A 27,066-nucleotide genomic window follows, 5' to 3' on the forward strand; every position below is an offset into this window, starting at 1 on the left:
CAAAAGACTGTCACTGAAACAATCCTGCCGAGAGCTGCATTCCTCCGATAATCCTCAGCTGAACCAAACCCACTTTTGCCTACAAAGATTTGGCAAATCTAGCTTTGATTTCCATGCTCCAAGAGAATGGAATGTGTTACTCCTTGGTATCAAAGCATCTCAATCTTTGACAACATTTAAGAGAAGTATAAAAACCTTACTCCTCAACTCAGTTAATTAACAGCCTTGTTCTACAAGGCTTGATCTTTCTTCCCATTTGCCTTGCTGCTTCTCCCTCTTTTCCATGCTATGAGGCCTTCGGCCATGTAGCGCCCTATCAAAAATTTAAATAAATAAATACATTAAGAAATCATTAATCTATGTCGTAATAGAGCAAACATAATTGCCTAGCATTGCAAGCAATCAAGTTGTAAACAATTGTATATGTATACCCAGTGCATGCTTATGGTACTATTGTTCAGAGGTGAATAGCCTAGCATTGGTGCTGCACTGCCCTTGCGGGTGGGATCGGACTGCTATGCAAATAGATATTTCCCCTCTGTGAAGGGTGAAGTGAGCTAAAATGTGGCTGTAGACCCTTCTGAGTGGAATACATTCCATAAAACTAGGTATTTGAACCATGTTCATTCTCAGCAGATGGATTCCCACACATTTGTAATTTATGTTAAGACTTGGTATTTTATCATAAGTTATTAAGGGTAACCCAGACATGAACCCCTTTCTCACTATGCCTTAGAGAGGTTCGGCTTCAACTCACGGATACGGCCCAGAAAGGCTAAAACACGTTTCTGAGGTTGCTGGTGGTGCTCTAATTCAGAGGGAAATTGCCTGGCATTTCCGTGCTGGACTGCCTTTGTGGGTGGGACCACACCGATATGCAAATTAATATTTATCCTCTGTAAAGTGTGCAGTGAGTTAAAAACAGTTATAGGCCCCCATGATTGCCGTACATTCCATAGAACAGATTATTTGAACCATGTTCATTCTCAATAAAGGGGCTCCCACACGTTTGTAAATTAGTGTAGAAAAGTGTATTTGGCCCTATTGAGGTGACAGTTCCTTAAACTGTGATTTGCCATTAAATTTCCAAGCGCGCCATTCATCTTGCAGCACGCAGTGGACGTGTGCATCGCATTGCCCTTTTGCGTTACCCTTTAATCAGTCTGGGTGGTGGGATTGCACTTCACCTTCGGTTCTTTGGCAACACTGTTCTGACATCTTGTGCTCTGCATCAGTGACTTTCTTGACATATTGAAACATCATGAATTAATCTATGTAATAATGGAGCAAACAAAATTGCCCAGGTTTACAACTAATCAACTTGCTCCCCAGCATGCTTAAAAAAATAATATCCGAAATGACCTTTAACCCCCCAAAAAAACGGGTGAACATGATTCCATGGCACTTAAATCACAGCAGGAAGATGCCCATGTTGACTGTCAAACTGAGGAGGACAGAGCAGGTGCAATTCCCTGTGGCTGTTTGACAGAGGCAGACCTCAGCAAAGCCATTGCAAGCAGATGAAAGCTCACCTTGTATTCAAAAGAATAATTCTCCTAGTATCCTGCTGACCTTGTTTCTTCACCTACCCTGCTTGTGCATTTTCAAACACTGTTGCTGCATCGCGCGTTTGGTGTTGTAGGTGACGCATGCCAGGTGCATGGCACTTCGGGAGCCAAGCAAGTCATTGAGACAGAAGTACACTTAAGAAAAACTGGAACAGTTTAGTTTAATATTCTAGCATAGCATGGGTGAGCTATTATTAATCTGTGCAAGGAGCAAAAAGATATGCTCATTATATATAAATGCTACTAGCATTATCTCCGATTGTCGATTCTTTCATATGATTGCAATCTTTTACATTCTTTTAAAACTCTAAAAATAACTCTCAAGTATGGATTTATGATTAATGATTCCTTAAATCCAGATTACTAGCAAACATGCCCCAAAGCACGCTGATCCAAACATCCTGTTCCTTAGCTCGGTGTCCCTTTACAGCACCTGCCAACTGGACCGAAAAAAAACACCCATTCCAAAACAATTCTCATTTAGGTTATCACGATGGGCTGCTGGCCATTACCATGAAAGGCCCTGGTTTCCTTTTCCATTGAGTCATATAAATGTATTGCCACCATTCCGTGTGTATTTGGTTTGTGCACACTAGGGAGGAACCCGGATTAGACATAAAGTGCTCCTGTGAACAGTTTGCAAAAAAGCTTCCTTCACGGGGGAGGAGATGTGGTCTAGTGCCAAATCTGCTAACTTGTAAACATTGCTCCACTCAGGAGGAGATGTAGTCCAGTGCAAAGTTGCGGGCTTCCGAAGCTTCCTTTACATGGGAGTAGATGGCGTATAGGCCCAAAGTTGCTGACTTATAAAAGTTCCTTCACACAGGAGCAGATGTGGTCTAATGACAAAGTTGCTGATCTGTAGACCTTCGTTCATGCTGGAGCAGATGTGGTCTAGTGCCAAAGATGCTGACTTGTAAAGCTTCCTGCTAGCGGAACAGATGTGGTCTAGTGCCAACGTTGATGACTTTTAAAAGTTCCTTCACACAGGAGCAGATGTGGTCTAGTGCCAACGTTTCTGACTTGTAAAGCATTCTTCATGCTGGAGCAGATGTGGTCTAGTGCCAAAGTTGCTGACTTGAAAATCTTCCTTCATGCTGGAGCAGATGTGGTCCAATGCCAAAGTTGCTGACTTGTAGAGCTTCCTGCCCGCGGAAACAGATGTGGTCTAGTGTCAACATTTCTGACTTGTAAAGCATCCTTCATGCTGGAGCAGATGTGGTGTAGTGCCAAAGTTGCTGACTTGTAAAGCTCCCATGCCGCAGTAGCAGATGTGGCCTAGTGCCAAAGTTGCTGACTTGTAAAGCTTCCTGCCTGCAGGAACAGATGTGGTCTAGTGCCAACGTTTCTGACTTGTAAAGCATCCTTCATGCTGGAGCAGATGTGGTGTATTGCCAAAGTTGCTGACGTGTAAAGCTTCCATGCCGCAGTAGCAGATGTGGTCTGGTGCCAAAGTTGCTGAGTTTTAACGCTTCCCTCACACAGGAGTAGATGTGTTCTAGTGCCATAGTTGCCAACTTGTAGCTTCATTCCCAGCAGAGGAGATGTGGTCTAGTGGCAGAGTTGCTGACCTGGAACTTGGAGACTTCGGTTTCCATCCCAGTGTCAACATTTGACCAAAATTGCGTGACTCTGCCTGAACCACTCCATCTTCCCACACCTCAAATGGGCAATTTTGAAAATGTAAATATGTATAAAAATGCTTCTTAGAGTATTATGGCTAGTATATGTCACTCCCCTCGCACATCACATACTGGTTTTCGTAACCTACGCCTGGGACGTCATTTCACCAAAATGCCAGGGGTAGCGGAAGTTACATCACACAACCCTTGACCCCCTGATGACATCACAGGAAGTGATGTCATTTGACCCCACCCGGAAGCGATATTGCAGGAAGCGATGAAACACGACCTTTCACTCGTTGACAAAACATGAAGTAGTATCACATAGCATTGTACACTACGAAAAGTATGGTTACGATATCACTTTAATGTGATGTACATTTCATACAAGAATGGATCGCCATATGTATCGTTAAGATCAGTATGTATAGGCCCATATTACCAAATTACTTTGAATGCAAGCAGACATCCATGACCAAATGATAATGATGTGTTATTATATAGCACTTACGCTTAAGCGCTTTATATAGGAATAACATACACCCAATATCACCCAACCTGTGTTGGTACTTATTTATCAACCTCAGAAGGATGAAAGGCTGAGTTGAGAACAGACTACATCAGTGACTCACCCCCTGAAGTGTGCCTAAAATAAACCTTTAATGAGTCTAGCAGTTATTGTATAGAATTCCAGAAAGCCACATTATTTGGTATTCCTATTATTTCTTATTTAGGGTCAGTGCTGAAAGTGTTAGACTTGTGGCCCTACTGTTCTTATTTTTCTTCTTTTTTTTAAGGGGCCTGAACAAAAAAAGCCAGCAACTCCATAAGTAAACAGCCATATGGTGCTGGCCACAGCTCAGGAACTTGCATTACAAGGAAAAAGCCAAATGTGGAAGACTGGCTGTTAGATGTCTGTACTTTGTCTTGCTATGAGAAAGTGATGTTAATGAAAAAGAAGCGAGAGGAGCATTATCTTCAAACATGGGGTTCTTTTAATGAATCATATAGTTGATACTCATAAACCATGTTATTTATTCTCTATATGACGTAATTGGGGGATTGTTGTGTTTTCTACATAGTGTTTGATGTTGTGTTTGTTGATGTTGTATTGTCTGTTTTAGCCGGTTTTTAGAATTTTATGGTGGGATAGAGATTTGTAGTAGTTTATTAAGGACTTGCTTTTATGTATCTCAATATGATTATATTTGATTTTTTGATTCATTTATGCATCTTGTAATCTGAGTGCAAATCCCTGAAGTTATGGATATGTTGATGTCACCTTTCTTTGTATGGCTTATTCTAAAATTATAAATAAAATGATTAAAAAAAATTAAAAAATACATTTTTTTTAGGGGTCACACTGGAGACCACAGGGGTGGTAAGGGAGACCTCTGGCGAACCCTAACTGATGTCCCTGATCTACGCTCTACTGGAGCCCAAACACAACACTGTTTTATGTAGGGCACCTCATGGTTGAGGTCCTTCTACTACCAATTTTGTATTTTATTTCTATACTTTTATAGTGTGAAAACCTAGCCCGAAAACACCGGAGGGCAGAACAGTAGAACAAGGTAACACCAGTGCTTTGTTATGGGCGTGGCACTAGGCATGACTGCATTATAAAATGCCATGGACAGCAAAAGGTGCATTGTCCACAATTATGGAATCTCTGGAGTCTCCTGACCCCAAGCATAAAGGTTCTCCCTATCCATGTGTGTGGGAATGATTTACACCAGGGACTACCTGCATCAGATGAAGGCAGACCAGGAGTCTTTGTTTTTGCAGTTTCCTTAGTGTCAAGTTGTGTTGTGTTATCTTGTATCGAGGGCCAGAAATCATAGGGGAGAGGCACAGCAATGCACCGGAAGATTGACAAAGCTTTGTGGAACATCAATACATGTAAGCGTGCCTTCATGCAGGACTACAGGATGTCTCGAATACAGCACTTTAACATCCACAGCAATGACCCCCATATTTTCTGTGGAGGCAGTGTTCATGTATTGGATTGTAGGAGCTTTTTTATTGGAATATTTTGAATGTTGTGTCCATGTTGTTGAAGTGAATATTTGTTTATTGTATGGTTTCCTATTTGTAGTGTGTGTATGTGTGTGTGCGTGTGGTGTGTGCCATAGAATATTTTGCAAACATATCTTGTTTCAAACCATTTCCATATGTCCTTGTTCATTCTAGCAGGTGGTGGGGAGAGGGAAGCATGTGTGTGGGAGGGGCAGCAGTGGGCTTGGCGCATTATCTTTTGTTTCTGCTATATGTGTGAGTGTGTGTGTGTGCATGCATTGTGGGGCATAGAAGATTTTGTATATTGTGCCATGTAAACGTCTTTGAAATGTGGCCCTGTGCATATTTGAAAATATTACAAACGATAAGATTACTATCTGTACATAGTGGAGTCTACAAACCTTGGAAATACCAATGTTTAGGTCACTATGAACACTGAATGTAAACTAAATATTAATTAATATAGTCTCTCAAACTACAAATGAAACCTTAAATCACACTGCACCACTACTTCACAATACTCACTTTAGCTATGGTATACTCCTAATATTAGCCAATTTATAAGTGTGTGGTGTGAATTATGGCTTCATCTGTAACTTGGTTGGTTATATTATGTTTATGAATATATAAATGTTTAAGGTAACCTTAATGTTGGTATTTCCAACGTTTGTCATCTTTACTTTTTATGCATAGAAAACGTAACTTTTACAGATTTGTATTGTTTTTTTTGATGTTACAGCATAGGTGCATATCTTAAGTTATTTGGTATTTGTATAGCGTCTATTGTTATTTCTATGGCTTCGAAGCGCTGTGGGGTGGAAGGCCTTTCAGAAGACCGTAGTCTGTGAAAACATGCAAAAAAGAGAGAATCACTTTGCATGCAAATAGTAATTAGAATTAGGGGACTATTTGATTACCAGCAGAGATGACCGTTTAAAACATTATAAAAAGCATGCAGAACATTGTGTTCAGGCGCAGAGATGACTGCTATGACAGTGACTATGTAACAGCTGGACTGAATGGGTAGCAGTGCAAGAGGAAAAATTGGTATTATGAATAGTCTATCAACCTCGAGGGCAACTGTCTACAGTTGAGGGCTCTGCTATACTTTACATGCAAAAAACATGCACTCTGTATAACATGTAGTCAAGGCAAAACAACCTTCAACCCTGCACCCCCCTCTTGCTTCTAATATACTGATCCCATTTTGCTTGCTCACACTGCCTCTTCTCTCTCTCTCTCTCTCTCTCGCTCTCTCTTCTCTCTCTCTCTCTCTCTCTCTCTCTCTCTCTCTCTCTCTCTCTCTCTCTCACACTCTCATCGATACATTGCATCCCATGTCCAGCAAAACAAGCATCTGTGAGTTGGCAGATGATTGGGAAGGGCTAGGCAGTCTGTAAACACCAGTCATTTACCATAAGCAACAGCTAAGAGTTATGGGAGGCACAAACCTTTGATCAGAGAAAGGCCTACTTGAAATTTGGGCCTGCAGTCACCCATTTTGCCTCGCTTATTATGCTGGTTGGCAGGCTGCAAGACGCCTCAAAACTCTCTCTAACATGCTCAGGAGCTGTGCTCACTGGCCTGCTGGGAATTCAGCGCAATAAAAGCATTTACAGGCATTGCTTGCAGCAGTGTCAGAATCCCTGGTAATCTGTCCCAGAAGTCTACCTTGCTGTCTCCCTCAAGCTCCAACCTCTTCTGACACAGTCCGCAGTGAAAATCCCCCCTCCGCCGCCAGCAACAGACACAAACTCACCTTGGCTTGACATGGCACCGGACCTTGAGGTATCAGCGATGATGTAATGCTTCAGGGATTCTGCATGATAAAACATGGACTAGAAAAGAAGGAGGGTGCGGTGGGGATTACTCAAAAATAGTCATCTTTATGTAAAAAAGGGGATAAGCAGGTGTGACGGCCACAGAATGGTGAAGAACAGTGAGTTGTCAGTGACAGCTAGGGGTGATGGGGCTGGGGAATATGATGGGCTTTCCAAAAAGTCTGCCATGAGTTTGCATTGTCTCTGGCCCCTTTCTAGCAAAGCGTTTCAGGGTGTTCTCCTTAGTTGTGCCACATCTAAAATGATGGCAGCAGGGCAAACACATCTGCCATGCTTTATTCAACCAGATTCTAAGGTCTAATCTTCTAAGGGAAGGGATTTATTTATGTATTTATGGATTGATCATTTGTTAGGCGCCAATAAAACAGAATTGTGTTTCCAGGTGCCACAAGACAAGTGCGGAGGAAGCAATGGGGTAAATAGCAATGGCAAAGGGAGTACATATACAATCGTGGTCCTGCTAAGCCTTGTGACATCCAGACATGCAAGTGCAGTGAAGAGAAGTGCAGGAGATAGGGAAGCGAGGGGTGGCACAGAATGGACCAGTGCTGGTGGGAGCCCAGGAGGGAAGTGCCACAGGGAGCCAGGGAGGAGGGTACTGGCTAAGTACTAAGGCAGATGAAACCCCAGGGGAGGGGGGGGTCAACAGCCACCAGGCATGGGACCCACAAGGGCAGTGTTGATGGGCAAGATGGTGCTGGTGTAGACTGGATGGAGGGCCTGGTAACCTGTTAGATACATAAGTGACCATGCTGCCAGTCTCAGTGTTTAGCAGGGAAGGAAAAGAGGGAAAGAGGGAAAGAAAAGCAGGGTTTTGAGAGGTTTCCAGAACTTAAGGAGGTTTGACTCAAGTCTAAGAGGGGTATAGAGACTGTTACAAAGAGAAGCACCAGCCAAAGAAAGAGACCCCCACCCCACTATCTGTTTGGAGAAGCGTTTGACAAGCAGAGAGTTGGAGTTAGAGGAGCAGAGGGCTCTAGCAGGGAAGAATACAGGGAGAGAAAGTAGGTGATAGAGTGGCCCCAGATTGATTGTGGACAGATTGTAGGACTGGAGAGATAGCTCCCAGGGCTTGAGGCTAAGGATAAGTCTTGCAACCCTCTTCTGGATTAGCTGAAGAGTAGATAAGGAGGAAAGGGGGAGATTGAGGAAGAGACTGTTACAGCAGTCCCGCCTGGAGAGGACCAGAGCTCTACAGACATTGAGCTTCTGGGGAAAGCTGAGGAAAAGGAGCATGCCTCTAAGGAGGTGAAGCTCGAAGTGGCAAGGTCCAAGATGGGGTGAAGTGAGAGAGGAGCCGAAGATGACCCCCAACGTTTTTGGCCTGAGGGTAGAGGGCCCAAGGAGAGCGGCCAGACGGTAGGAGGGAAACGGGGCACAGGTGTCCCAATAAGAAGGATCTCCATCTTATTGGCATTAAGACAGAGATCATTAGCCGCACACCATGCTGGATGGCGGTCAGTCAATCGGGGATGAGAGAGGAGGAGTTAGTAGAGGAAAGTTTGAAGGAAATCTGCGTGTCATCAGCATAACACTGCAAATGAGGAAAGAAGGAGGAAATCAGGTGAGCCAGAGGGGCGAGATAGATATTGAAGAGCCACGGTGATAGGATAGAGATGGGATGGGCTGTCAATGATTAGCATATGCACAAGGTGTGAGCTGCTCCCCACAGAGGATCTCCAGGAGTTAGAGAAGGTTCTGACTCATCCATTAACAGCTATTTACACCAGAGAAGAGAGGGAAGGAGGTGAGGGGCTGCCAGGCCACCTCTCTCTGAAGTACTTGGTGTGTTGACTGACTTGTGCTCTTACATTTACAACATTTTTTTTAAAGTTGGTAAGGTATCTTGGGGAAAAGTCAGAGAAGGCATCAGAAGAAGCCCACACACCTCCTAAACTGGGCAGCTGCTGTGTGTGCCCTCTGTGACCACAAAAGCAATGGGTCATTGCCCCACCTTGGTCTCATGCTAAACATATACATTTAAACAGGGGATGTGCAATACAGAGAAGAAGTTGGCAGCTCCCTGAAAAGTGAGCTAAACAGCATTTGTATGGCTAAGATAAGGCATTTTGTAAGTGTTTAGAGGAGCAGTTACAAGCCTCTGCAGGAAATCCTGCCCCCTTACTCCTGTATGTTGGAAGCCTGAGATGTTGTGACCATACCAGAGCGAATATCGGAAAAAAGGTACACATTGAGAAAACCCTATCAAATGTATTCCCAAAGAGACAACAATCTGAGGGAGGAACTCCGAAGGAACATGAAAAAGAGCAATAAAAGGAGCTAGTGATGTCGCGAGAGATGAACCTGGCACCCTGAGAAGACTGGCTGAAGAAAATATATGGACCTTATAGAAATTGATGACAAAGTTAAGAATCCAAACTTTCATATGCGAGAAGAAGAGTGAACGTGTGTGGCGCACTGCAGAAAATGCTAGCCATTCAATAACTGTACAGATGCAGCAACGCAAGTAGATTAAGTAACTTAGAAGCTGGCAATACATAGTGAATAGACTGAAGGCAGAGCCACCATTGTGTAGAAACTTGACATCAGTGCCATGAATATAGTAAGCCCGGGCCCATGGAGAAGAAAAGGCAAAAACTGCTTTGCAACAAGAATTAGTTGAGATGGTGGATGCGAATGGCGAGGCTGTTTGGCCTGGTGTCAAAGTCAAAGCAGCCAAGACCGGTTATCTATTCTTGAAGGCAGTGAATGTGAGAAGCTGAATCATCCCTTGTTAAGGTGCAAAGAAAGAACACCAAGCGTGCCAAGTTTTATTAATTTAAGACAGTTAAATGCTGCAAAATGGACCAAATCGTGGTCTCCTGTCACGTGAGCCAAGTATGGAAATAAAGTTGAGCTTGGAGTTCTTGAACAACGATAGTGCCTGCTCGCACTCCATTCGTTCTACCTACTGTGAAAACTGCTTTTGATTTGCTTCATGAGTATTGCACAACCTTTACATTTGGGAGACATAAGAGAAATGCAGAGGAAGATAATGAGAAAATAAATGCCTTTCTAGACAATTCAGCACACTTGGGTAATAACATGTGGTATCAGCACATGATAAAAGTGGGAGAGAGAACATCTAAGGAGAGTTGCTATGTCTGCGCTCTCATACCCTAAGCCATGAATACAGTGCAAAACTTTAATCTCCAGAGAAGTTACAGAACACGATGCCAGGTGCCTCGTTCATTTTGCAGCATGTATGACCAGAGGACATTTCCAGGGATTTTGGGCTTCTTTACGATGGAGATCGAATGGTCGTTTTTTTCAGTTTCAAGATGATTATATCAAGACTTCACAGATGGAAAAGGAGCCTGGATGGGCCAGCAAGATACTTGCTTATCCTGCAGGAGGACAGGAAGAGGTTGTCATGAAAGATATGAAGAGAATGGAATGCCCTGATATAACAGAAATAGCTGCATCGCCAGGATGTTGGGAATTAACTCAAGTCTTAGTCTATGGATGAGTGAAGTCCAAGAACGGATGGAAGGAGGACTGATGTCCTGTGCAGCTTATCTATTGAAGTCAGAATATGTACAAGAGGGGCAGAGAGTGAACGACAGATGTTTGAAGTCATGGGCTAAGCATGCCAAACTATTGACATGGGTAGAAGATGAATGGTCCAATGATCGTGATTCCATTGGCAAATGCGACATTGTGCTTCCGAAGAGAAGGAAGAAAGCATGTAGGAGATCACATAGGCTGCAAGACTACAGTTGATGTTTCCAGAATCGGGGCAGGGACAGCCGTCCTGATGGATCGATATTGGGCTTCTATATGAAGCCTACATGAAGCTGCCCAAGGATTGAGGAGGAACGTGTTCCTTGGTGCTCATCCATGTTCCAGCATTAGTGATTCCTCAGAGTGACTTGAACAGTGGAGAATTTTCAAAAATAAGTGCCCATTTGAGAAAGAGCAGAGTGCTTGAATTTCTCAATTGAACCAGAAGAGAGAATTACTTATCAGCCAAGTCAATGGACATCTTTGAATCCATTGCGTATGAACACAGGTTGTTCAGCAAGACTGCTTCAATATTCATGACTGTCTTCATGCCTGGGATCCAGATGATGGGCAATGCCAAATGTTTGCAAATTACCAGATGTGAGCTCCTGCAGACAATCAACACCACCATAAAGGGATTCAATGCTATCAAGGAAGAGCTGAGGGCCATACGACTAATGACTCTGAAGAACAGATATGGCCTTGACATGATCACAGCGATGGAAGGAGGAGTTTGTGCCAAAATCGGGCATCATGTTGCACATTCATACCTTCTCATGATGTAGAGAATGGGACCTTGACAAAGGCCATAACTTTGCTGACGAACCTGCATAGCCAGATGGAAGACGAGACAGAGGACATTACAGATGACAGTTGGTTTGCTTTCATATTCGCATGGATTCCACAGTGGATGGCAAACATCTTCATGTTTTAGTGCAGTATTAGTGATGGTGATGTTGGGATTCTGTGTGATCAGCCTAATAATTACACAGTGTAAGAAGACTGCAAAGAAAGCAGTAGGAATGAACATAATGATTGATGTCGAATCAGGGTTTGGACACAAGGAATTGACAGATGAAGATGTCCGAAAATATATAGAGGCCAGCATCGTAGCACTTGAGGGAACAAAGTTTATGTATCCAAAGAATCCCAAGAAGTACGTAGGACAATGGGTTTATTGTAATCCGAATAGACTGTGCAATTACATGACCTGGAGTGTGGATGAACATGTAAAATCAGTCGGCACCCTGAGGGGGTGATGAAGATGTGGACTCCAAAGAAGCACTTCTTCAAGAGAAAATATCAAGATGTGGAAATCGGTGAAGAGGTGGTTGATGACTCGACCAGGGGGGGAATGTGTAGAGGAGCAGTTATGTCTCTGCAGGAAATCCCGTCCCCCTACCTGTATGTTGATCTGAGATTGTGCCATGCTTGACACCTGCAGTTGTGACCATGCCACGGCAAATATTCTAAAGAAGGTACCCACTGAGAAAATTCTATCAAATGTATTCCTGAAGAGATGAAAATCCGACGGAGGAACTCCCTGAAGGAATATGAAAAAGAGCATGAAAAAGAGCCTGAAAAGGAGCTGGTGACATCACGAGAGACGAACGTGACACCCTGAGAAGACTGGACAGAAAAAATATATGGACATTATAGAAACTGCTGACTAAGTTAAGAATCGAGTATGCTTTCATATGTGAGAAGAAGAGTGCATGTGTGTGACGCACTGCAGAAAATGCAAGCCGTTCAATAACTGTACAGATGCAGCAACGCAAGTGGATTGGAGTGAAAGTGCGCTTAAAAATGTTACTGTCCTGAGCGTTTGGGCATGTGTTTTTAAGCATACTGTGATTGATCGTAAAAAAAAAATCCTATGCATCTTACCTTAGTTTTCCTCACTTTTACACATGCGAAAACAATGGGTTGAGTGCGGCCATCTTGTGCTAATCTTATCCATTGCTGCATCACCCTAAGTTCAAGTGCACTCGCGGCACTAAATCATATCACCCGCCCCTGAAGTTGACATCACTATTCCACACAATATGCTCCACCTATTTTCATGACGTTAGTGGGCAGCGTAGCCAAACACACGCAGTCATCACCCACGTCATAACGTTAGTTAACGGAGAACCCAGAAGATCAACAAACACATCCTCTCACAGCCCGTCCCAAATCAGATTTGAAAAGAAAATTTTTAAAGGAAACATCATTAATTTGCAATTTAGCAAGTGCTTTTATTTACCAAAGAATGCTTCAAAAACAATGTAATCATGTTCCGCTGATTCAGATCAATGGCCAATTGTTGTGTGTCCTTGGGTTAGAGCATCAAAACTTTATAATACGCTCATGCTGTTCCTTTCGGGAGAAGATGTGGATTCAACGCACCTTCATTTGCAAGGCTTTGACATCAGCTTCCTGCTAGACCGTAAACCATGACAGGTTGCTCCTTGTCGCTGGTACTGCCAAAAGGCACATAGGTCCCGGTCTATCGTGCCACATGAGGGTGATGCAAATCAATGCTTTTAGGCTTATCTGCCATTGTTGATTGAAGAAACTATCCCGTGGCAGCTGGAAATTATGCCATTCACAGAACGGTACAATATATCTGTGTAGAAAACATAATAAACAAATATTTTAGTAGCCATTCTTTATTCAAATGTATCCATTTACCCTGTAATTCTGCACCGAATGAAACCTAAACACAAACACAAACCACAAATAATGAACATACACAGGCAACATGGGGGAGTATTTGAGACTACGATGTGCATGAAAGGTTAGCGCTGTGAAGTAGGTATAGCTCCCAATGGGATGGAGAAGCTGGCGGATAAATGGAACAACAGACAGATGGCATTATAAGGGAACAGGGAATATTATATATCGAAAAAGCAAACCAAGTTCCCTTGGAAAATGTTCTGCATCCAGCACATCCCATAATACCACGTTGATAGCACACCCTGATATTCCATGGGACGAAGTGGTTTAGATATCACTAGCCTGCATACAGGTTGTGTTTGGCCACATGCGCATGGCGACATGTGCGAACTGCCATTGATACTGGAGGGCAATGGATGGGCATGAGGCAAGCTCAAAAGGCCCGGGAACACTGCTGAAGGGAGACACACTTATGTGGATTGCAGGGGCGGGGTCTTGAGGAGGGGAGCCTAGGACACTGGGTCTGGGGAGGCCACGAGAACAATGGTCACCGTGCAGAAGAACCCTTTTGTAGTGTACATGGTGTTTGGCACCTTGGCCATTCCCATCCTCCCAGTCCCCTTGCAAGTGCATGGCCACAGGTGCGAACTGCCATTGATACTGGAGGGGCGATGGATGGGAATGAGGCGAGTGCAAAAGGCCTCGAACACTGCTGAAGGGAGACACACTTATGTGGATTGCAGTGGTGGGGTCTTGAAGAGGGGAGCCTGGAGACACTGGGTCTGGGGAGGCCATGGGAACAATGGTCACTGTGCAGAAGAACCCTTTTGAAGTGTACATGGTGTTTGGCACCTTGGCCGTTCCCACCCACCTACTACCAGAGTGGGGTATAATGGTGATGTTGATGGATCAAAAAAACTACAAATTGTATACTTGAGCTTGCAGCAGAGTGTGTGAAAATCCCCTGTACTGTCCGCTGTCACTGGGGAATTTGGCGCGAATGGCTCCAACGACACAGGCGGGTATTACTCGTCGAACGCGGAATCCAAGCCTATAAAGCCACCATGTAAATAAATGGTAGGCCACCAGCCTGTACAACCTGTGGAAGAGAAACATGCATACTGTAATTAAATGAACCTGATAAGTGTACAACCCTTACTTGAAAATGCACCCTGTATTCTATGGCATAGTTGCCCGTACAAAAGTTACTTCATGGATAAATGAACTTGGGCTTTGAAGTCTCAACAAATTACAAAAGTGAACACCCATTCAATCCATAATGTTTGGGGGCTCAGAGAAATATTGTTTCTTAGTTGAATGTGAAAGACATGTAAGATGAACACTCTGATTTACCAAAAGTGCGAGAAATATATTCAATTAGCAGACTACATTTATTTGTCAGTGATAGATCAAAGTTACGACAATATAGGAGACAAACATAAAATGTTAGTCATCTCAGTGTTCAAAATGACATCACATCTAGAGTATACTTACTCGTTACTTCGATTGCGAGGGCGAATTGTTGCCTGAAGTTCTTGCATTAGCACCATCATAATCCTCAACACGGACCTTGTGAGGCAGGCTGCCCATAAGTCATGCAGCTCGGTAACGCATAGCAGTGGTGTGTCTCCTTCTGATATGTAGGCCAAGCATCCAGAGTTTTCTTTGCAACAGCAGTTCTCCACCTCGGTTTGGCATGATCTTGCAGCGATTGCTTGTACACCAGGTGGAAACATCTTCCATGTGACTAGGCTCAGGCTCATGATCTGGTGATTCATCTTCCCAACTATCGTTCGATTCCCCATCGTTTCTGCATCTTTCTCTTTCAATTACTTCCTCCTCAGAATACTCAGGCTCATACTGGTAAGGCTGTATTGTTGCCATTATACAACAACTCTTTAAATAAAATGCAAGTAACAATTAAAATCAATAGTAATGCTAGTGTAAGTATCTGTTTGCAGGGGCTCCGTGCAATGAAGATAGCTGAACAGAGCAGAAACGAGTCTCAGGCGATCCAAAAAAAGACAGTGAAATGATTGAAAAAGCAACTCTGATGTTGCCTGATGAGAAAGGGTCTGTTTATACTTATTGAGGAAAGAGGCGTCCGGCCATTTCCATAAAGACAAGTCAATAGTTTGCGTGCAGAGAAACTTGACAAGAGACTTGCATTGGCGTTGTGAAGTGATGTCAGCTTCAGGGGCGGGTGATATGATTTAGTGCCACGAGCACACTTGAATTTATGGCAATGCAGCAACGGATAAGATTAGCACAAGATGGCCACGCCAAACCCGTTGTTTTCGCATGTGTAAAAGTGAGGAAAACTAAGATAAGATGCATAGGAATTCTTTTTACGATCTATCACAGTATGCTTAAAAACACATGCCCGAATGTTCGGGACAATAACATTTTTGAGCGCCCTTTCCCTTTAAGTAATCTTAGAAGCTGGCTATAAGTAGTGAATAGGCAGAGCCGCCACTGTATAGAAACTGGACATCCGTGTCATGAATTTAGTAAGCCGGACCCATGGGGAAGGAAAGCCAAAAACTGTGTCGCAGCATGAATTAGCTGTGATTGTGGATACGAATGGCGAGGCTGTTTGGCCTGGTGTCAAAGTCAAAGCAGCCAAGGCTAGTTATCTATTCTTGAAGGTGGTCTACATGAGAAGCTGAATCATCCCTTGCTAAGGTGCAAAGAAAGAACACCAAGTTTTATTCATGTAAGACATTTAAGTGCTGCAAAATGGAAAAATCCTGGTCTCCTGTCACGTGAGCTAAGGATGGAAATAGAGTTGAGCTTGGAATTCTAGAACAACGACAGTGTATGCTCGCACTTCCTTATATTCCCAGAGACAAGAATACTTTGCGACGCCAAGTTCAAAGACAGTCTTCATGGCAGAAGGCATGGGTGATGAGAGACGTTGGGCTAATTGGGTGCAGAGGTAATGTCAAGTCCACCACCTGGCACCTGGGTCTGAGCTTATGTGCTGCTAAGTGAACTGAATGTTCCAGACATGGCACGAGAGTGCCAACCAATTTTAGAGGGCCATATAACGAAGGGCTTTATAGTTTGAGAACCAGTGATATACTGTGTACTTAATAGTGTTGAAGATGACATGTTTTAGAGGTGTGCATGAGTTGTCCACCTGACAGTAGATATTCAATCACAATCCCACCCCTTATAGAAGGTTTACTTAGATGTTCCCCTTGAGCCTATCACAACCCCTTGTAGGTTTTTCTCATTTGCCACGAAGTATGACATCACTTATGACAGATTATTAGTATATAAATGTATTTTCATGTGAAATGTACTGAGAACTTGAGCAAATGTCTGTTTATGTAACCGTTGTAGACAATTGGTATTAAAACAGAAACCTTTGCCATCTTCCTGAGTTGGTTCGATTATTTGGTGTCAGAGTTATTCTATTCTGCATCCCCATCCATTACATGCACATTACCCAAAGAGCCTTATGCTCAAGTGCCTAGGCCATTGTGTAAACTCAGTCTACAAGTTGTAGAATGCCACAATAAGCCTACCGGGACTTGAATATAGGCCTGCACATGCACACAACACACAGATTTGTCATGCACCGACATATGATTGGGCACTGACACCCTATCCCGGCTGTTTGCCATGATATGGCCAGGTCCAAATGGCAGTGTTTGGGTAGTGTCTAGCTGCTGCTATCATGTGGTAACATCAACGTTTGTGTTTTATAGGGCTTGACAGTGTTATGTTTATGCAGTCTTCTCAAATTAAAATGTCTTAACTGTGCATGTAGTTCTTGCTTTAATTAAAATAAGACACATTTGTGCCCTTGGACCTGTTTCTTGCACTGAAGTCCTGTTAAAAACAGTACTAACAAAGGCAAATGTTTTGGCTTTTATATAGGTAATATGTAATGTAATGTAAGTGGTCTTGTATACCACTCATCTGCCCTTATTGGTGGCCTTGCTGCGATTGGCTCTTTAAAAAAACAAAGGGGGTGGACTTCATGAGTGAGTCAGTTGGAAAGGCTGATACAAAACCTGTGGTGTTGAGGGCCGTAGGTCGGAAGTACCCAGTTCCTGAGGGCCAATCTGGGGTTTGACAGAAAAGCTTGGACGTATGGTATTCATAAAGTGCTTTGGGTCTGGTTAGCAGCTGATGTGGGAGAGTGTGACAGGGCTAAAAGAGAAGAGCTAAGTCATGGCTCGGTTAGAGTTGATGTGCTCACAGCTAGCCCAGTGGTGGCCGTCTGTGGGGAGTTTGTGCAGTTATGTTATGTTGTGTTATTTGGTACTTATATAGTGCCTACTGCCATTGCTATGGCTTCGAAGTGCTGTGGGATTTGGAGGCCCTTCGGAAGAACACAGTCTGCAAACATCGAAATAAAAGAGCATTACATTGCATGCAAATAGCATTTAGAATAAGGTGACTATGCCATTACTGGCAGAGATGACTAGTTTCAAACATAAAAATCATAAAGAACATTGTGTTTAGGCGCAGAGGTGACTGCTATGTCAGTGACTATGTGACTGCTGGACCAAATTTGCTGTGGGACTCAGCTGTGTTCTCTGGGTAGCAGTGCAAGGGGGGAGTGTTACAGGATTGCGTCAAAGTGTATTTCATGGCGTGGGGCTTGCGTAATGAGGACGAGGGTGCAGATTGTGGCAGATATAGATTTTTTGGATGAGTGTGCATTGTCTGCGAGCTTGCGGATTGGGAAGAAGGATGCATGCTGTGCCGCCCGATGATGGACTACGTATGCAAATGTTATTGAGTATGATGGTGTACATGGATGGCGGCAGAGAGTGCGTATGGTGGCTTCTGCTGAAACAATGTGCGCATTTAGCTGACTTTCCAGACGGATTTTGTACATTTCAGCTTCACAAAGGCACCATTTGTTTCAGCTGACAGAATGTTATATAAGTAAATCAGTCCTCTGGCGTCTTTTATTCGAATGTCCTACATATGAAGCAACACACATTTTCTGAAGCACCATATCCTATTTTTAGTTGAGTTATCACACATGGCTTCGTATGGTTCATATGTCACATTACATTCATTACGAGAGTTCTCATGTTCTACAACTCCAAGCTAAGTGCATTTGTTTGTGTTGCGACAGAATGTCCTATTTTTAAATGGGTATTCATACATGTTTATGTATGTGCATAGTTCACATCACACATTACCAACAGACATGCACAACGAGAGTTGTATACATGCCATGAGAAAGTGAAACGATGCATGTTATGCAGCTTATCGCTACTTCTCAACCAGTCAATGGATTGATCTTTACCAAATTTCGCATGTGTGAATGGACTGGTCACAATCAGTTGCTGCCAGATTTGGTGAAGACTCATGTACCGGTGCAAAATGTTACAGGGAACGTATGCTCCATTTTCTAATGTATCCTTAAAGGATCATTGGCCCTCATTACGAGGTTGGCGGAATGGGTTTACCGGCACTGGTAATGGTGCCGGTGCCGGTAAACCCATTCCGCCCTATTACGATTCTCCTCACGGGACCCGCAATGGGCACCTGGAAAAACCAGGCATCCTTACCGGGTCCCGCGAGGAGACCAGGGAGCTAACAACGGGCCCGTTATAAACGGGCCCGTTGTTAGCTCCTTCCCCATTCCCATTGAGCCCTACGGGGGCTCGAATGGGAATGGGGATGGACCGGGTCCGGGTTCCTGGGACGAGGATTTACCGGGTCCGCCAAGGTTGGGATGGCCCGGTAAGTCCTCATTTGAGGAACCCGAGCCCGGTATGTGGTAAGGAGGAAACCATGCCGCTAAATGCGGCATGGTTACCTCCAACCTCGTAATTAGGGCCACTATGTAGTTATCTCTGATTCAAAGACACTAAGCAATGCATTGTGGGTATACGAAGTAGCTGCATCTTGGGTTGATAAAGCTATATATAAAAAAAGTGCTGCCCTATATGAGAAAGACAATGCGCAGGTTCTCGAAACTTCTTTTAGGAGCAAGTGATGAGATGTGCTTGTTCATATCATCAGTTGCACCTAAAAAGTGCCTCCCTATTTTCAAAGGGCCAATGAATGCACACATTGTCAGATGTGCACATTCAGATGCCCTTTCCCAACCCCTTTGTGCAAATAAGAGGGTGTGTCTATGCATTTACATACTCATCCCAATCCACAAACAGGATGCATTTTGAAATGTGCAGGAATGAGACACAGGCACAGGCAGGTATGAAAATCATAACTGGGTCATTCCTGGCGGTGTTATCCATTTTTCATTACGCGTGACGCTGCAGTTTGAACCACGGCTGTTACACTTGCATTTCTATCCCACACAACAGGGAAAGAAATTATACATTTTTTGTTCGAATTTCACAGTGACAGGTCCTTGAGATGTGCACCCACATGAGTTCTAGAGCCGGTAATACATTAGTGTCAGGAGCGTGAATGTATGCAAAGCGTCTGCCAGTGCATCTTTTAAGGTTCCTCACATCCCCAAGAAAGGTACAGGTCAACTTTGTGAATTAGGTGTCCTGCGCATTCCTTAAAGTCACACAAATAAAAGAAGTGCATCATCTGCGCTTTTTTGACTTGTACCATTTTATGAAAATCCGGCCCAAAATTCTGGAGCAAAAATGCATGGTATTCAGCCACTTTGAATGCCCACAATGCATTGATCAGTGGCTATGAACTGGAGCTGAACGGCCAGGGATGGTAACTGAGCAGGACTGTGGCATGTGTGGCTTGTCAGTTGAAATTTACTTTTTAACATTTCAGATTGAAGGGCATATTTCATCATTGATGACATCACCGAAAACTACAGCATATTGATGACAGCCATGGCCTGTTGCCAGAGTTCCTAACTCGGGATATGGCCTTCACCGAAGTCCCAGGCCCCACCAGGCCACCCAACATAACCACTGGGCCTAGACTATGGCCAAGCCCAGTGATCATTGTACCCTCTTAAGGGGTCAGAGGATATATTACATCTCTGCTAGCATGCTCTACACATACAACGGCAGAATATTTGTCATATGTCTTGAAATAGACCAAGAGAATATTTACTCTGAAAGGTAGCTTCCTATAGCATCCCTTGTGATGTTATTAGTGATGCCAACAGTGTATTCTGGTTTCCTGTATTCTCACTGATAATGAAATAAATGATGTCATAATTTGTGTCATCTGTACTTTGTAATTTGTGATCCCCTCTTGTTCTTCTTGTTCTTGTTCTTCTTGTTCTTGTTCTTGTTCTTCTTCTTCTTCTTCTTCTTCTTCTTGTTCTTCTTCTTCTTGTTCTTCTTCTTCTTCCTCTCCTTCTTCTTCTTCTACTTCTTCCTCTCCTTCTTCTTCTTCTTCTTCTAGAGAGAGAGCGAGAGAGAGAAAATCTTACGAGATAATCCCACGAGAGTTCCTCGTGAGAACGTAATCATTTTCAGTTATAGTGAGGATATCTTTCACAAGAAGAAACTGTTGGAAACTCAGCATGCTGCTTGTGCAGGATCCTTGCAGATACATCATTTTTATTGGAAAGAAGATGAAAATGCATAGAAAATATTATCCCATGCCCCACAAATGCCCCATAAGCTCTTTGGCGTAAAGCGCTATATAAATTCAATAAACATAAACAAATGTAAATGTGCCCAAAGGCTTCTCTTCTACTCTCCTCACATCCACCCTCAAGTCAAACTCCCATAAATTCCTCTCCCTTTTGGTACTTCAAAATGTAAATCTTTTTATCGTTTGGTTATAGTGTGATACAGTTATTACAACTTTCAAGACCAATAAAAAAAATACACACACTCACAAATAATTAAAGTACATTATATAACAAGAAGATAAAAAGAGATAATATTAAATTATAATCCTATACAAGCAAAAGAAACAAATAAATATCCAATTTTGCATCACAAGATCACTCATGTACCTACATTATTTGGTCCCTCTCACTATGACCACTCGCAGAGACATGAACAGTCAACTCCACAAGGCCTTTATGGGCCTGACTTGTCACCCACAAATCACTGTAAACATACTCTTACAGATTAAAACACTCATTAGCTACACTTCTAAGCCAGGTAACTCCGCAGTAGGGCCAATTTAGCATCCGACCACTAACCACACTCTGGTGTTGGACAGCTCCAATGCCAGACTATAACCAGAAATGCACTGTAGCCAAAATGATTCACTCATTCATTCTCATGTATATATCATCCACATGAAGGTCCTAATATAGCACATAAGTGCTTACCAAAAAGGGCCAAGATGTCAAAACGTGCCTAGCAGTCTCCAGTGCTTCAGCATGACCACATAGGTGACAAGTGCGTTTATCCCTTTGTAAGTCAATCCATGCACTCCTAATTGCCAAAGCATTCAGGTTATTGAACCTTATTAAGATGTATATCCTACTGAGTTCGGATAAGGGGTACTGGTATATATATTATTGCGCTCTCTTGTAGTGAAAAAACATCTTAGCAAACGTCTTAAGCAATTTCAATTTCCCTAGATAGTCGTTGTTATTAGCCCAGTACCAACGCTCTGCACATTTCCTAAAAGCTCTTGGGAATACCACTTGTCTCACAAAGAGAAGAAAATGAATGGAAAGAATTAGTATTTCCTAACCCATCTAAACTTTCAAACTTACCACTTGCTGCTGTTTCCTCTTCCTGCATCCTGCCTGATGGCCAAACTCCCCTTCACCTCCTTCTAATTTCATCCTAAGCATGTTGTGACTTCCAGTTCTTGCAATAATACTTGCAAAAACACCTTTCATCAAGTATAAAGATGATGTCTTTGCTGCAATGCACCATGAAAGATATTAAAGATGCTGGCACCATGGTTCCATGGTTACCCCATTCTCTGGCAAATGTCTATAAAACTACATAGATGATTTCTATCAACCCAACAAAGGCACATCCGCCCTTCTTTATGCGACTTCAGAAAATTATTTGATGCCAATCAGTCCTGCATTTGCGATGTGTGCCTTTTAAATGACTTTGCATTTTCCCTATGGGAAAACCAATGCAAAAAGTAAATAACACACCTTTTGTCTTGCTTTATATCTTTAAAACTGTTGGATGACTTTCCAGTTTTGGCTGTGTCTGTCCAAAAAAACATCTTTGAAAAATGTCATGCATGCATTAAATGAGTCGAAAGCTATTAGCAATAGGAAGTTCACACAGTCAATGGACCACAGGTTTCACCTTAACTATAGGGCGACTTGCTCCGCCAGATAATATAAAGCTTTGGTTAAAAGAACCCTATGGATAACATGGTCTAATGGAAACCTATTCAATTCAGTGAACATGATTACTTAAAGGGATGTTATGGTTGCAGAGCGTGAAACAAACACATGCTAGTTATGAATTTTAAAGCAACAATAACTGTCCACCGCCAATCGTAAAACAACCATCACTAGGCCCTCATCTTGCACTGCTCATGATGCCACATATGTCAGCACAAATGACATATATGTAGCAAAACTTTGAGCTGGACTTCAACAACTTAAACGAAATAATACAAAATACAATTTAAAAAAAGGTTTTCAGTTTGGTTCCATTTCATGTGTCAAGAGAAAAAAAGAACATTTATGGTTAGTCAATTTAATGTGAGGGACGGCACAAAAAAAGACACCCTGTGATGAAGACCTCTGCCTGGTTCTAGGGTTCACCAGGGAAGTGCTTCTGTGGGCCAGTTGGCACCCTGAGGCAGTGGATAATGGGCCTGGGGGTGATTTGGGGAGCATCCCCTGGTCACCACGCTTTCATCCCTGTCTCATGGCAGGGAACAATCACACTAACCCAATGTGGGACAACCTGGGTAGCGCTGACCCTTTCTCAAATGTTAGGGGCCCAGGTCAAGACATTCTGGGTAGCCTTGACTGTCATCAGACCTATAATAATCCAACACAGAGCAGCCACAATAACCATGACTCTCCACTACAGAGAACAGAGAAAGTATGAAGTGCTCTCTAGACAGACCCAAAGTCCTTCGTAAGGGTTGAAATGCCTCCCTTCAAGCAAAGTAAATTCCGTTCCTCTGACCTGAATGTCCTTCGGTGCTGTTACAATGGACCCAATATTAGAGAAATCAATTCTAAAACCCATTGAAATCCTCTGTGAAATGTAGAGACCCATGTTTGATATCATAGTGCAAGCTTGTTGGTTTCTAATTGTGGATCTCTCCACTTGTGATTTTCAGAGCCCTGCGTTAGGCACAATGTTGCAAGTTCATGGGTTTCTGACCAAAGAAGCTCCATCTGGGAGCACTGGAGCCCTGCACCTGATACAATGTTGCTATTCTGCCACTTTCCAGCATCAGAATTAGCTGTGCGTCAGTGAAAAATAACAGTCCGTTGTTTATCAGTTGAGCATTGCCTCGTCAAACATAAAATGTTACAAATACACTCATTCTATACCTCCAGAGAATTTCAACACTTTACCAAAGGTTTTTTTTCACACATAACTCTCATGCTTAAAGAGGAATGGTCATACTCAGGTGCGGTAACAACCTTAAAACGATAAGGTGGCAAAACAAAGGAGGCAAGAGGAGGTGAGAACATCAGGAATCAAGAGTGATATTGAAGAGGTAGCAACATACGGTGGCAATGGTGATACAGAGGAGGTGGAAATAGTAACATGAAGTGGAGAAAATAGCAAACTCCAAATTGACACCATGCACGCCTAAATGTTCCAGATTGAATTTGAAAGATTATGGGAGTCAAATCTAACTTGGTATGTTAGGATAAGTGATTAGTTATTTAATGAGTTTCAGGTGCGGGGGAGAGAAAGACAACCTTGGCATCTAGGTTGTGACTATACAGTGAAAGAAGAGAGTTCCCAATGTGGGAACTTACGTCCCCTGCACACTCTCTTATGGCCTAAGGTTAGGCATATGGTTGAGAATCTGTAGCCTCACGTCTACAAAGAAATCTAAAATACAGGTTTCTTGAAAACCCTGTGCTACTCTTAATTAAAGATAGGTAAAATCATTTAGAGATAACAGTCACTTGGTCAATTAAATTAATGCGTATTCTGTAAACAGAGACATTCAATAGTCCATGGATTCTTCCAATTTTAATGTGAGGGATTGCCCAACGCGTTTTGAGTTAAGACACTCTTCATCAGGAGCTTCATATAAGAACTCTACAAAGAGAATTTAAACAATGATAATATCATATTTCATAACATTTTACACAATCAAAACACATTTCCATTTAGATAAACTAAATACATTGTCAGTGATCAACTAAACTTAATAATGATCTAGTTTAGTTCTTAGGTATCAATAGAGTTTAAAACTTTCAGATACTGTAAGCAACATAGTGGAAATCCTAGACACAAGGATAAATCACCTATGTCTAAAATTGATGTCATTCAACAGTTTTTGCCTAATTTTGCAGTACCTGCATCCAGAATATACAGTATTCCCATCTTGTCCGAGGTGATATTTTAAAAGATAAGTAACATGTCATGACATTTGAAATATGCTAATCGTTATGGGTTACAAAAGAGCATGGTTAATATCAATGATAACACAACTAATTAAGGAAATGGTCTAATATGCCTATGTAAAAAGAGTGGACTACCTCAGTGGTCTATGGTGTAATGTGAGCTAAATGTGAACATAAAAATAAATCAGAAAGGTCTCGGTGGACCCCTAAGTCTTACCCAAGTGAGGGCTTGGTTATGATCCAAAGAGTAACATAATGAGTTGTCAATTGGCCGTTGGTATTCTGTGTAGAGAAGACAAGGAAATGCAAAAATTACCTGGTTCCACAAAGCCGTTAGAAGCGGGATGGACTGATTAATATTTTTCCAACTATTAAAAAGTAGGTTTTTACCTGTAGATAACCAGAAGCAGTGAGCCAAATGAATAATTCAGTCCAAACGCGATGTGCCAGAGGTCGGTAATGGCTCCATGCCAAAAAGAGTCCTCTATAAAGGAGAGAAATGTGCCACTTGTAGTCGTTGTATGAGTGTAAGAAAATAAGACTAAGGTACAAGTTGTTAACGCTATTAAGGTCAATCGTAGAAAGACGGCCAAAGTGATCTAAGTGTTATGTTGCAAACATTCTACAAATAACCAGAATACAGGATTCTAAAAGATGGAGCAGAAGAAATGCAGTTTTATGCGACAAAATAATGGCTCAAGTGGGTCTCCGTTGACAGAGGATGTAAAGACTTAAACAGCTGTCAAATTAGAAAAGTCAGCATGCTCTGATATGCAAGTGAATCTTATTAAATACAGAAACTAGGGGCAAAAAACATAAATGGAAAACTTACAAATGTAGTCAAAGTTGTCTGGTGTACAACACCTCATGGAAGGACAATACGAGCGCTTCCATGTACAGTTAATGGCGTTCTGATGCCGGTCACGGATCTGAAACGATATGTACGAAGAGTACAGTCAACCAGGGATTGTACTTTAAAAGTGGAGCTGCATCGGGCTGAATGGGAATGGGACATCGGATGCACTGGCACCATTCAGAGTGTTGCTGGTGCATCCGACGTGCTGTGCTCGCGGGTGCCGCTTTGCCCGCCAGGTCAGACCTGACGGGCTGACAGGCGCCCACGAGCACAGCTCGTAGTATGGCGGTCCGTGAACTACGGTACCGGCATGCTTACCGGTACCGTAGTTCCGGACCGCCATGCTTGTAATGAGGCCCATTATCTTATTTCCATTAGCACTGAACTCAGCACACATACTGCATGTTTCCTAGAATTCTGGTTTGACACTCTTGAGCCAGTGTCGATTTTTTATATTGGTAGAATGAAATGGAGCGCTCTCTTATTTAAATGAGGATGAATCTGAAGGAAGACATGGGGCCTCATTACAACTCTGGCGGTAGTTGTGCCGTTAAAAATGGCACGGCTGCCGCCGGAGTTGCATTTATTCCGGCACCCGTGAATGGGCAAGAACCGGGTCATGCAGAGTTAGGCGGACCCGGTACTTGCCCATTTTCGGGTGCTGGAATCAAGGGCCTCCTCATCCCCATTCTGCCCCATTGGGCTGAATGGGGACGTCGAATGCACTGGCCCATGTAGCGGTGTACCGGTGCATCCGACGTGCTGTGCTCGCGGGTGCCGGTCAGCCTGCCGGGAAAAACCTGGCGGGCTGTCAGGCACCCGCAAGCACAGCCCGTAGTATGGCGGCCCGGGAACTACGGTACCGGCATGCTTACCGGTACCGTAGTCCCCAGACCGACATGCTTGTAATGAGGCCCATGATCTTATTTACATTAGCACTGAACTAAGCACACATACTGCATGTTTCTTAGAATGCTTTAGGGAGAAATTATCTTGTATACGTAAGCACTGAAATCAGCAGACTGCATGTTTCTGGCTAGGTTTTATAGAGCCTGTCTTGTAACATGGAATTGCAATCATGTGTGCACGTGCTTCTGGTTTGATGCTATGTAGCAGTACAGATTTTGGACGATATTCTTCATTTTCATGCAGAGGAAAAAGGCATGTTGGGACTTTCCCAGTGAATATGAAGCCAGCACTGGCTTTGGCACAAAGGTGCCTTCATTACTGTTGCTTGCACGCCTGTGTTAGGTGCATTGCTGTTTCAAATCAGGATTTGAAGCGATTTATAGCGACGGCTTGCTGTACGTTCACGTGGCATACATTGTAATGAAACATGGCATTTTGGCACTCTTTCGTCTCATTAACAAAATTCCACATGCCCTGTTTCTGTTTTCGTGCAAGACAGTGAAAAACAAGGGAAGAATGCGTTAGTTGTTTCAATAGGGCCTCATTATGATTGAAGCTTGCTCTGCCAACGGCTAAACTTGACTGCCAGCCAGTCCTACATTTTCTGTGCAGGGCTCCTTTGAAAGTTACAGAGGTTGAAGAAAATGTCTCACAAAAAAAAGCGAAAATAAATTTA

The sequence above is a fragment of the Ambystoma mexicanum genome, chromosome 8 (assembly GCF_040938575.1).
Source record: "Ambystoma mexicanum isolate Mex_15411 chromosome 8, UKY_AmexF1_1, whole genome shotgun sequence".
In the NCBI taxonomy this organism is placed as follows: Eukaryota; Metazoa; Chordata; class Amphibia; order Caudata; family Ambystomatidae; genus Ambystoma; species Ambystoma mexicanum.